The 11,825-nt window shown below is 41.8% G+C and overlaps 1 non-coding gene across 1 annotated transcript; it reads right to left on the bottom strand.

Moving 5' to 3' along the window:
* Positions 1–1,937: 1,937 nt before the first annotated feature.
* On the bottom strand, positions 1,938–2,067 carry LOC116152386 (small nucleolar RNA SNORA18). Its single transcript, XR_004136025.1, has one exon. It is a non-coding gene; the product is annotated as a small nucleolar RNA SNORA18 (small nucleolar RNA).
* Between the last annotated feature and the right edge of the window lie 9,758 nt (positions 2,068–11,825).

The raw sequence follows: 11,825 nt of genomic DNA on the forward strand, positions 1-11,825 counted from the left end.
TCTGTACCAATGAGTGGTGCCTTCAGGATTGCAAAAGAAAGTTGAAACCTAGGTTTCTATGTGGGAATCATCTACAGCTTGTCTGAATCATCTGCAGTTTGTTGCTTCTCTGGAGAATGCGGTCAGTGATTCATTCATCAAACTTACCCTCACGTAGGCCTGTGATCAGCTCTCCTTGACGCATGAACACCAACCATCCGTAACAAGATACTGGACTCCAGTCTGAGGGAGAGATTTATTTTCTGAAGAGTAACTATTTCAGGTACATTCACACAATTACCTCAATCAAATGGTGTGTTGATGTCATTGTCTTCCTTGTAATGGTATTTAAATCTGTTCTAGTTAATAACAGAAGTCTGATGCTGCGTTTTTTCTTATACGTATACATTGCCAAAGAGGTTTAATCACAATGAGGAGGGCTTCCTATAAAATTGCTACAGAAAGGGCAAAAACCAGACCGACACACTCATAACAGAGTGGATGAGGGAACAGCAAATGAACAGTGAAAAGCCAGGTTTCTGTGATTTCTCTGACTATTCATAAGTAGCTAATATAATTTGTTCTGGTGCTGAGGATGATCAGAATCTCTGTCTCTAAACTCTTGGACTGAAGTAAGCGCTAAGCAAAAATAAGAGACAAGCTACAACTCAGAGAAGAATTTAATCCATTCATCAAAGTTAATCCACATGAATAAGTAAAGCTAGGCCTCTGGAAGAGAGAAAATGCATTTCATGTTTATCTTTTTCTCTAAGTATAAAGTCAAATGCACGGGAAGAAACTCAGTGCATGTCATTTGTGATGCTTTTGAAGTGTTTTCTTGAAACTGCAAATGATTGTTTTGTATCTTAGCATCAAGCTTTCAGAGTAGTGGTTGTTTATTTTGGAAATATTTTATTTTCTCTTTATCAAAGAGGAATAAAATAGTGATTGGCAGATGACAAGAATGATGCTCCTTCCAATGGAGACATGACCCAAAATGCCCCTGGGTAGCAAAGTGACCTCCGAGGGGAACTTACTAAAAACGTTTTGGCATCTAACATACCACGTTGGAGAGCTACTTTGGTAGGAATCATATCGGATATCTAGAATTTTTTTTGCGCAGTAATAAATAATGAAAAGCATCTGACTTACTTCCCTTGGAAGAACTGGAAATGAAGGCTTCTCTGAGTTGAATGAAATCTGACAGGGACTTCCTAATCCTCTCCCTCTAAATAACTTCCTGTGAATCTAGGGTTTTGACCCTGCATTTGTCTACTTTGTGTGAGCTTCTGAATAGAAAGATGCTATCAGTTAAGTCTGTGATACGAGAATTAGCTCACAAAGACAAGGTTGCAGAGGATTTTTGTGGCCACATGTTTCCATAAAATCCACAACTGTACAGCCCGGGCATAGAGATAAGGCTGATCTTTTTAAAACAAGAATGTATCATTTATTTTTTTGTAAAGGTTTTTAAAAAATTGTATTACTGGGTAACATAGGCAAAATTATTTAAGTCGATACATTTTTTCAAGAGTTTCACATGTTCTGATTCCTTCCACTGCCCATCACCTTCGTTCCTCCAATGTTTGAGTCATAATCTCCAAGGCAGCCCTTTCAAAAAGAATTTTTGCTCAATCAACAGTTGCCATGTCAGTTCATAATTCTAGTTGGGCTTCTTTGATCTCCAGTGGAACACGGATACATTGCAAAAACTGCTCACCTGGAATCTTTGGGATCCAAGTTCCTCAAGCAGTTTACTTGAGGACTGTTACATATTTGGAGTCAGGGAAGATGGACCTGCCTGGTTCTGAGTTTTAGACAGTCTCTAAACATGAATTAATTTAAATCATATTTGCCCCTAAGCTTATCACACCCTAGAACAGTACTGATACATGGGATATGCCAATATGTAAGATAAAAAAGTTTGACCGTCAAGGTTTTCGTAGTTGATTTAGCAGCGCTGTCTTGTAGTTCTTCCCCACAGACCTGACATGGAGTTCTGTGAGTAAAAGAAGCCAAATAGTTACTTGTAAGGTGCACCCAACGATGCAGGTCCAAAGAAAAAGCCCCATCGGGCCATTTATTATTTTCAACCAACTCTTGGGAATCTGAGTGCTAAAGTCAAGCTAAAGAAACACTTTTTACTTTTGTTCTACTTATTATTCAATTATTTCAAATGGCTTTTGGAAACCCTCTGCTTCATTTGAAAGTATTCCTTTGACCATGGTGCGTGGTGGGAGGGGGGCTTTCCATTCCAAAAGGGAATAAATGCAAAAGACTTAATCCTAATTCATAATATCTTAGATTGGAAAGCAGCCTTTGAGATCATGAGTCTAATCTCTTCCTGAAGATAATCACTGGGTCTCCCTTCCACATTCCCAGTGATTAGAAACTCATTATGTTTCAGAGGATCCTTCTCTGTGGGGAAATTATTAGCAGTCTTTGAGATTAAATCTGCGTACCTGTAATTTCTACACCTCAGAGCAATATAAAAGATGATTAATCATTTTACATAAAATAGCAGTTACTTTAGGGCCCTTCATGTGTGGGAAGAGAGGTGGTGTGCTCACCTGATAACAGGACACAGCTAGCTCGAAAGTATATAACCAGGCCTAGCTGAGTCTTGAGAAAGCCTATTGAGCACTTCAGGAAAAGATGCTATTTACCGTTTATCAAATGCTTACTCAGTGCCTGGCATCAAGCTAAGTATGCATTGACTTAAATATAAAACTTGGTAGAACTTGAGCCACAAAGTAACTAAGTGACAGGGTTAAGGTGATACTGCCAGGAACAAAGAGACAAGGAGCTTCCACTAGGTTCTTTGGCCTTTGAACTAACCACCCTCTTGATCACCTGGCTGTGCCAGCACACCTGGTCCTCAGGGAGTAAGGGGCAGAAAATAGAAATGGTGGCCGTCAGGCGTTGAGGGTCAGTTCTAGGGCTGGTGACAGGCCCAGTGTGGGTGGAAGATGGGATGAGGCCCTTTGCTACCCAGGTCACTTGGGGCCTAGGGCAGGGCAAAGCCAGGTAGGATGGTCTCTTCCACGGTTCCCCTTGCTCCTCATCTTGCCCATGGAGCATCCTGAATACAGGAGGTCAAGCTGGAGGTGGAGGACAGTTGCCTGAAGAGGCCGAGTGGCCTGGCTGCAGGCACGTGGAGTGCTGAGGAGGCCAGTAGGCGTACAAGGCCCCATCCTGACCCTCATGTTCATTCTCCTCTTCCACTTGAAACCAGAACATCCAGCCTTTCTCCAGGAAGTCTGAGACGGAAGAAAACAGGACTGTCACCTTGAACTAGCTAAAGAAACAGATCCCTTCTGATAGACTCACTGCTCTATTCTGAGTTTTCAGTCCTGATACCCTTACAGACTTGAGAACTGACTAAACTGACTGCTTGGTGTGTATAAATCAACCGCTTTAACACTGTTCATTAAGTCTGACCATCTTCGGAGGGTCCCTGACCGTCCCATACGGATACATTGTCTTGGGCAGGTCCACGTGATGCTGTCTTAGTAGAGACAGTAAAGGGAACACTAGGAGCCCCAAGGGGCCATTTTCAAGTACTTGATTTTGTAATATTAAGAAATAGACAAAAACTTTTGTCCTGGGTTCGTCTATGTTGATTTTCAGGTGATTACTCCAGCCTGTGTGCCTGCAAGATTCAATGACAGGGTAAAAATTCTTGTTACTTCTAAATATTGACACTAGTAAGTAACAAGTAGTGCCCTATTTGTAGGATATTTTGTTTCTAAATCTATCACAGGGACAGACTTGGGTCATATTAAGTTAACATCTTACTGAGATTTTAAGATTTTGGTCCCAGATAATACATGTTGCTTTCTGAAGAGTTTATTCACTGGTTATCTCAGTTTCAGTTTTCTTAGAGCAGAACTGAGTGAATGATGTGAGGTTAAGAAATGATGGGGAGGTCAAAAAGCACTGGCATGGGGAAGGGGAATTGATGCAGGGAAGGAAAGACAGAAAATACATATGGAGGATTAAACCATCTCCCATAGTGGGGTAACTTAACTGCATTGAGAAATGCTGGAAAATAGTGTGAAACACAGAATTACCCTGCCAAGGAGAAAAGAGGCTGGGGTATTTATATCACTGTCAGTCACTGGCAAGGACTACCTTGCACTGGCAGTCCTTAGGTACCACCCTGCTTTAGAGATGGAGAGGCTGACTGTTGAATGTCTGGTCAGGCAAGCATAGAAATGTTATATGGGTCAGGAGAAATTGAGGGAAATGCATTGAACACATTAAATGTGGTATCTGAGAGGGAAAGTAGTCAGTGGTATTTCTCCATGATGTATATAAATAAATAACTTTTATAAATACTTCTATTTATATTTGTCTACCACAGGTCTTCAACACTTCATTGTTACCAGAACTGCACACAGTTTTCTAGAACTATAATTTAAAATAAGTTTTGGTCTATACCAATCTCTGAAGATTTCTGAATGCTGAATCTCTCTTCTAAAATGTTTCTCCCAGGTTTGTTAATTTCATTAATTTACATGTGCTTGGTATCTAATTTGCACCCAGCACAGTACTAGGTGCTTACAGTATTAAATAAAGGAGCTTATAGTGAAAGAGTTTAAGTATTTCAGTTACAGCGTAAACTGTTTTAAAAATAAGTGTATATGAGGACTGGATAAAGAAGTTGTGGTATATTTATACAATGGAAAACTACTCAGCCATAAAAAAGAATAAAATAATGCCATTTGCAGCAACATAGATAGACCTAGAGATCATCATTCAAAGTGAAGTAAGCCCGAAAGAGAAAGAAAATAGTATTAACAAGTACCAGTTGGAGAGCTTCAAATCTATTAATTCATTTAAAGATAATTTACTTAATATTAAAATGATTCTATGTGGTAGTAATAGTATCATTATTCCAGTTTTAGAGAGAAGCCCCAGCGAGAGCCATGACCTTGCCTAAGGCCACATAGCAGTGAGTGGAAGTGCCAGGATTTGAACCCAGGTCACCATGGCTAACCAGTGTATTACTGCCTCTCATTAAAATGCAATGGGTTTATCTAAGTGTTTTATAAAAGATTATACCCACTGTTGCTTCCTTGGTATATTACCTGTGAGTGATCTTGAAAAACAATGACAAAAATGTTACTTGGGCAAAATATTTATCAGTCAGTCTATTCGGCTATTTTTATACCATTATTACCTCATACTTCAATGCAGCACTAAATTGATTTTCATTGCTGTGAATACTTGGATAAGCAAAACAGAATCGGGGCTTTGCTTTATCACTGGGGGCATCTGACCCAGCACCTGTGTCCATTTTTTCATCAAACACTTATTATTAAAAAATTTCTTTTTAATTAAGCTCTGAAGGCTCAAATGCATGAATGCTGCTGGTTGAAAACATATCTGTGCTGGGTTTTAACCTTTCCTTGATGCTCATGTTTGAATATACCCATCAAGTTGGGCAGTTCGGCCGGAGAATGCAGCTTTCAGTGGGGAGGGTGAGGGGAGAGCATAGACCAGTGGCAGGAGTGAGGCTTGCTCGAGATTCCTTGTGCTTGTGTAGGAACACACATTAGAGGCTGTCCCAGAGACCTATGCACACACAACTGGCTTTCCAAGTTTTATTTTAAGATTTTTTTTTAGTGTTCTAAAGAAAATGACTGCCTCATTAGCATCCAAGGACAATTGGGAACATGTAGACCAGCTGTACTTTAACTTCTCATATTTACATCGATTAGACTCAGAGATGAGCTAGCTGGGGTATACTGATGGCTAATAAGCTCCAATTTACCTGGAATGTCCTATATGCCAGGCCCTGTTGTAAGCATTACCTCATATCAACCCTATGAGGTCGGAACTACTGCAACCCCATCTTAAACAAAGGTTCAGAGACTGTTAACTTGCAAGGGCCGTGTCATTGGTACGTGTTGGAGCGAGGACTTGAACTGGTGGGGTTCTAAGAGGAGTAATCGGTGACTCTCTGAGGACACAGTGCCCATTAGAGTTAGGTCCGCATGCCCATTCTCTTGTCTGATGTTGGGAAAATTTCCCTTCGCTCTGAATGGGGCAATGCCACCCTCAGAGTTCACCTGAGATGTACTTTTCCCTCCCCGCTCTGGAGCCTCTTGTTGGGAATTGGTAAGTGTTTTTGAAGTTAGTGTCTGATGCTGCTTGAATAAGTCTAGCAAAGGGCTGGGAGAACCTGAAGACTAGGCTGCCTAGAATCTAGATGGGGGGGTGGTGTGCCTCTCAGTCAGACAGGGGTCAAAGGAGGCAGCACGGCATGTCCTTCCCTGGAAGGGGACTTGAAAGAGGATCTCCCTCATGAAATGCCACACCTGCAAATCAGACTGTGCTGATGACATTTTTGATCATACCTTGGAGGAGCACATACAGACCCTTTGTTTGAATTGTTCAATTTTTGACACGACCTTCCCAGAAAGAGAAGCAAATCTTTGAAAACCATGTGTTCTGCTACACGTCCCAGCCTCTTGGATCTGTACAGTACACAGATTTTCTAGAGTAGTACCTAGAGCTTCTGTTAGGAGTTTGGACCCAAGATCCTGCCGAACCTGAATTATTAGGAATTTACTTAGTCCTGCTATCCTGTAGGTGGAGTCATGTCAGTTGTCTGAAGCACAGTGTTAAGGGCTGTGACTTCCATCCTTGAGGGTTACTACCTTTTAAATCGCTGAACTCCAGCTGTATTAGCCTCTCACCTAAAGTGCCCATTCTTCTGACGGTCTCCAGCATCAGGGCACTGAGATGCACCTGACCTGGCTGCTCACATCAGGCCTGATTCGAGTACTAAGTGAGTTGTTTTCCAGGTCGTGCCACTGACATTCAAGGTCAGTTCTTGAGTGTGTTGGTACTCAGTCCTCAGCCCTAACCCTGGGAATGACCAAAAGAAAAGGAATACACAAGCACACAAGAAGTGTACAGTTGCAAAGCCTAGCAGGGCCCACTGAGACCAGTGGAAATGGAGAGAATTAAACATTGTGCATCTAACCACAGAATTCAGTGAGAAATCTTAGAACTGTTGTTGAAAATGTAGATACGACTGATGACAAAATGCTGTATAAAAATAAACCGGATCTATAACCCTAAATTAAGAACTTGGAATTGGAAAAAAGGCTGCTTAATGAGTGGTGATCAGAGCAGCTCAGGAGAACCCCCAGGCTGACTTGGCAACCCCACGTCTCATTGTGGTGGAGGTGGAACCAGTGCTTTTAACGGAACCCAAAGCAATAGGATAAATGCCTATTTTGCAGGGTTGCCCACAGTCCCAGTCTGACATTTTCTTTGTCCCAATTACAGCATCATTCGGCATTGATGGATAAACAGATCATGCTTTGAAGGTGCTCAGGTTTACAGTGTATCATCTCTGCTCTCCATCTTCTCATTCCTCCTCTTGGTATTTCAGAAGCCAGAGGGCATCCTCTTGATCTCAGACCCAGAATGTGTGTATTGGTGGCAGCTGCCAAGGGAATAAACAGGACATAGCAGATGTGACAACAGCTGGAATGGACTTCATTCATTTTGAAACAGCTTTTCAAGTGAGGCTCAGCCAAACAGCACGCAGACCTATTCATGTGTTTTCCTTTGGTTAGTTAAAAGTACAAGAAATTTATACTTGAATTAGAAACTCTTAAGAAATGTTTTAACATGGGATGTTTTGATCTGAAGAAATAGATTTAAAAGGGAGGGCTTTCCTAGCATGCCTCGTCCCCGAGGCATATGTAATTGTCTTTGTAGTCACTGACCCTGGTAGAGCTTTTCCTATGGAAGTTTTCCTAGTTAGAATGTAAGCTGATCTTTTCGATCCTCAGTTTCCGCATCCCTTCACCTGGGGCTTGGAGAGCTAAACCTGGGCTCCATTCAAACAGACGAAGGAAGGAGGAGTTCTATTTAATTGGTCTGGGGTTTAGTCCAGCCACCTAGATTTTAAAAGGCTCCCCAAGTAGTTCTTAGGTACAGCCAGATTTGAGAGCCACTGATTTAGAAAGAATTCTTGGAGGTAATGATTCTGCCCTGTTGGTGGGGAAATTTGTAATCCTCTCCCCTTGCATGGTGAGGTTTATTGACATCAGCATGTGTTGGAAACTAAGCAGAAGGCTTAGGGAGGGAGACTTAAGATCCAAAGCTGTCTCCATCACTCTGTCTCTGATTTTGGGAAAAGCAACCTCTGTGCTTTGGTGCCTTACTTTGAAAATGATGATAATAGCGCTTCCCTATACGGTTGCCGATGAACTAAATGAAACAATTCATGAGAAGTGCTAAGCACCAGACCTGGTACTTGACGTGCTCAAATATGTGGGCTTCCTAATGTCCTTCTCCCCTGTCATTCTGGGACATACATAGGTGTGTTTGTGTGTATGTCTGCATTTGATATTTATGTTAACTCCCTTCTGGGACATGGGTTTGCTTGAGGCAGAATGAAAACTCAATACACATTTGTTGCTCTGCAGTGGATAATGAAGCTGATGTCCACCCTTAGGTGGAAACTGGGGCTGGAGGGACCCTAATACCCAGAGAAGAGGGGTAGCTCCTGGCATCTCCCCTACTATTTTCTCGTACGTCTGCTTCTCTCTGGCTAACGAAGGAATTCTAAGATGGCTTCCCCCAAATCTGCAAGAATAGTACTTTCCAGCATAGTACACAGCCCTTTCCTTTTGGCCTTATGATGCGTTTCATAAGGGATGAATGGGCCCTTAACTTGGATCTCTTTCTTACGTATACAGGATTCATGTAAAATTCTGATTGACAATAAGCCTTCTTCTGTTGGGGACTTTTGATGAACATTTCTAGTCTGTCTTCCTCTATAGATGAGGATGCTGAAACCCTATCAGATTAAATACTTGCCAAGTTCTCTTTGCAAATACGGGAATGAACTGGGAGGTGAAGGAAGCTTTTCTCTCCCCTCCCCAAGTCTTTTTTAATGGTCTGTAGTGGCCCTTAGCAGACTTGAATGCATGTAAGAAGGCCTTGCGGATTTTGTGAAAATGCAGATTCTGATTTATGAGGTCTGGGACGGGGTCCAAGAGTCTCCATTTCAAATGTTAGAATGTAGCAGCCCTTTGTGTGACAGTAACATCCAGGTGCTTCACTGAGATGCTGCTTAGACTGGAAGATGTAACACCCTCCCTGCCCCCTGCCTCCCTATAAGTCTCTTACCTTACCTAACACAGATACTCTCATGTGACATGTGTCTCCTCCTCTCTCCCAGGATCAGAACCCTACTGTTCACAGAGGCCTCCCTCGGTGTTCCAGCCTCACCCATCTTCTCTCTACTCTCTCGAATTAACGTTTAATAGCTGACTCAGTGTTTCCGCAGATGGCTTCCTGCATAGTAGGATAACTACATCACAAACTCCATCACAAACTCCTTGAGATGGAAATTCTGTCCTGACTTTTCACAATTCTGAATGTGTGTAAAATGACAAAGAAACTTATGTAGCCTAAGAAAATCTGTCCATGGCAGCTTGACTGGCACATGGTAGGGGGGGAGTTGCAGACTTGCCTTTTCATATGTACATCCTAAAATAAAGCCCACTGTCATTATTATTTTCATCAGCCTTGCTTTATTATTCTTTCCTTTCCTCAGGTGGTCAGCTAGGTCTTTGCACAACAGTCCTCTTCTGAAATTTCTGACATGCGATTTGCTTCACTCAGGCAGGGTCTGTTCTAGTCAGCTGTTGCTTAGCAATAATAATGACATGTGGAGAATCATCTGATGGGCTTTGAATCCCCCGAGCAGAGGCGAGCCAAGGGCAGCTGGTTGGTTAATTGTGGCCTCCAGTCATCACCAGGAGACCAACGCTATTGAGGGAAGAAAAGTGCTGAAACCACAGCAAAATGGATTTTAAATCAGATTTCTGGTGCAAATACACAGTTTGAAAAATTAAATAGTAATAAACTCCTTCATACGTAGACAATTTTCATGTGCTTGAAACAATAGACAGAGATCTGGCCTAAAGTACTATCCTCCCCAATGACCCAAGAGGTTATTGGACAGTGTGTGTGTCTTCTGCCTCCCAGAATTCTCTGTGGGTGATGGATAGTGATGGCTGTGACACTGATGGCAGAATGGTCACCTGAGGAATGGCCACTTGTAAAATGTCAGTTTTAGACAGAGCCACGTGTGAGTGATTGGAGTTTATGTTTGTTGCTTCTCTTTCTTTTCTTTTTTCTTTTTGGTATATAACTCAGAATAAGCTGATTATGTTCCTATGCCTGGGGCCTTTCATGTCAAGTTTTAAGTTGACAGTAGCTCACAAGTGCTAAGTTATAAAATCCTGAAAATAGGGTGTCTGTTGGAAGCCTTGGAACTGCATGCTAGCAATTAAAGAGACGGAGGACTGCCCGGATGACCTCATCATCGCTCTTCTCCTTCAAGCCCCAGAGCTTTGCAGTCATGTTGCAATTAGTGATGGAGTGATAGAATGGGTCTAGAATGTTGTCATGACTGATGACTGTTTCTTTTGTCATCCTGACAGTATTGTTACTACTTATAGAACATTGAGACCCTCAAGTATCATAGGCATAGGACAGAACAAGCCTAGGAATCTAAGATATTTCAAAGAAAAGAGAAGATGGACATAATCCTCAAGTGAGAGAAAGACATCAGGACTGGGTGGGGATTCCAGCTGGTGATCCTCAGCTGCACCATACAGTGCAGAGGGGAGGAAGCGGATCTTTAAAAGCAAAAAACTCTCAGGAGACTCAGGTGGGAAAGTGTGTGGCCAATGACAGTTCTGTTTTGTGAGGTCTCTTGCTTGGTTCTCTTAGGGAATAAACCTAGTGAGATGTAATTAACTCATACTTGGGTTAGCTTCACTGCAGAGAATCTTTCTCCTGGGCCTCTGACTTCCCTTTTTTTTTTTTTTTTATTTGAAGTATAGTCAGTTACAGTGTGTCAATTTCTGGTGTACAGCACAATGTCCCAGTCATGCATACATATACATATATTTTCATATTTTTCATTAAGGGTTATTATAAGATATTAAATATAGTTCCCTGTGCTATACAGAATAAATTTGTTTTTTTTAATCTATTTATATATATATATATAGTGGCTGACATTTGCAAATCTCAAACTCCCAAATTTATCTCTTGTTCTTACAACAAGGGATAAAATGTTTTAAAGTCACTTCTGGGTATTGGCTTATTAGTGGTAGGGTCCCTGAATATAGGAAGAATGACAGATTCTGTCTACCTCTAGTAAAATAAAACCCCTCAATAAATTTGAACTTTGTTTTCAACCATGGCTCTACTTGGCTACAAAAAGAGTTATCGTAACTGCTGTCATCAGACTGCAAGCTCTTGTTACTGTTTTCCTTTCTGGAACATCAAGGTCCTACAGTGCATATGACAGGGCAGAGCCTAGACTCTCACAGAAAACACCAAGGGAAAGATAGAAAAACCCCAAAATGGAGACGGGAAAATAGGCTTGAAAAATGTGTCTTTGAGAAAACAGGTTCCTCTCTCCATACTCAGTGCAGTCAGATCCATCCCTTTAAGACATCCCATTTGTGAAGTCGCTCCCTTGCTCAGAAACTGTCGTGGCTGCCCGCAGGCACAGGATGAACTGTGAACAGTGCCTTCAGACCTTCCAGACTTGCCCTAACTATTCCTCATCTCCAAATCAAAGTGCATGTCACCCTGTCTTCACTACATGTAAGGTTTTACATTTCTGCTTTGTGTGTCATTCTTTCCCAGTTAGGTTGTGATGACTTTGTCAGGGATGTTATGTCCACCTTTATATCATTTACAGTATCAGCATTTGCCTTCCTTTGCTCCCCACCCCGCAACCTCGAGAATCACTTAGGCCCGCCTCCCTCTGTTGACCAAAGATCAAC

The sequence above is a fragment of the Camelus dromedarius genome, chromosome 3 (genome assembly GCF_036321535.1).
Source record: "Camelus dromedarius isolate mCamDro1 chromosome 3, mCamDro1.pat, whole genome shotgun sequence".
Lineage (NCBI taxonomy): Eukaryota > Metazoa > Chordata > Mammalia > Artiodactyla > Camelidae > Camelus > Camelus dromedarius.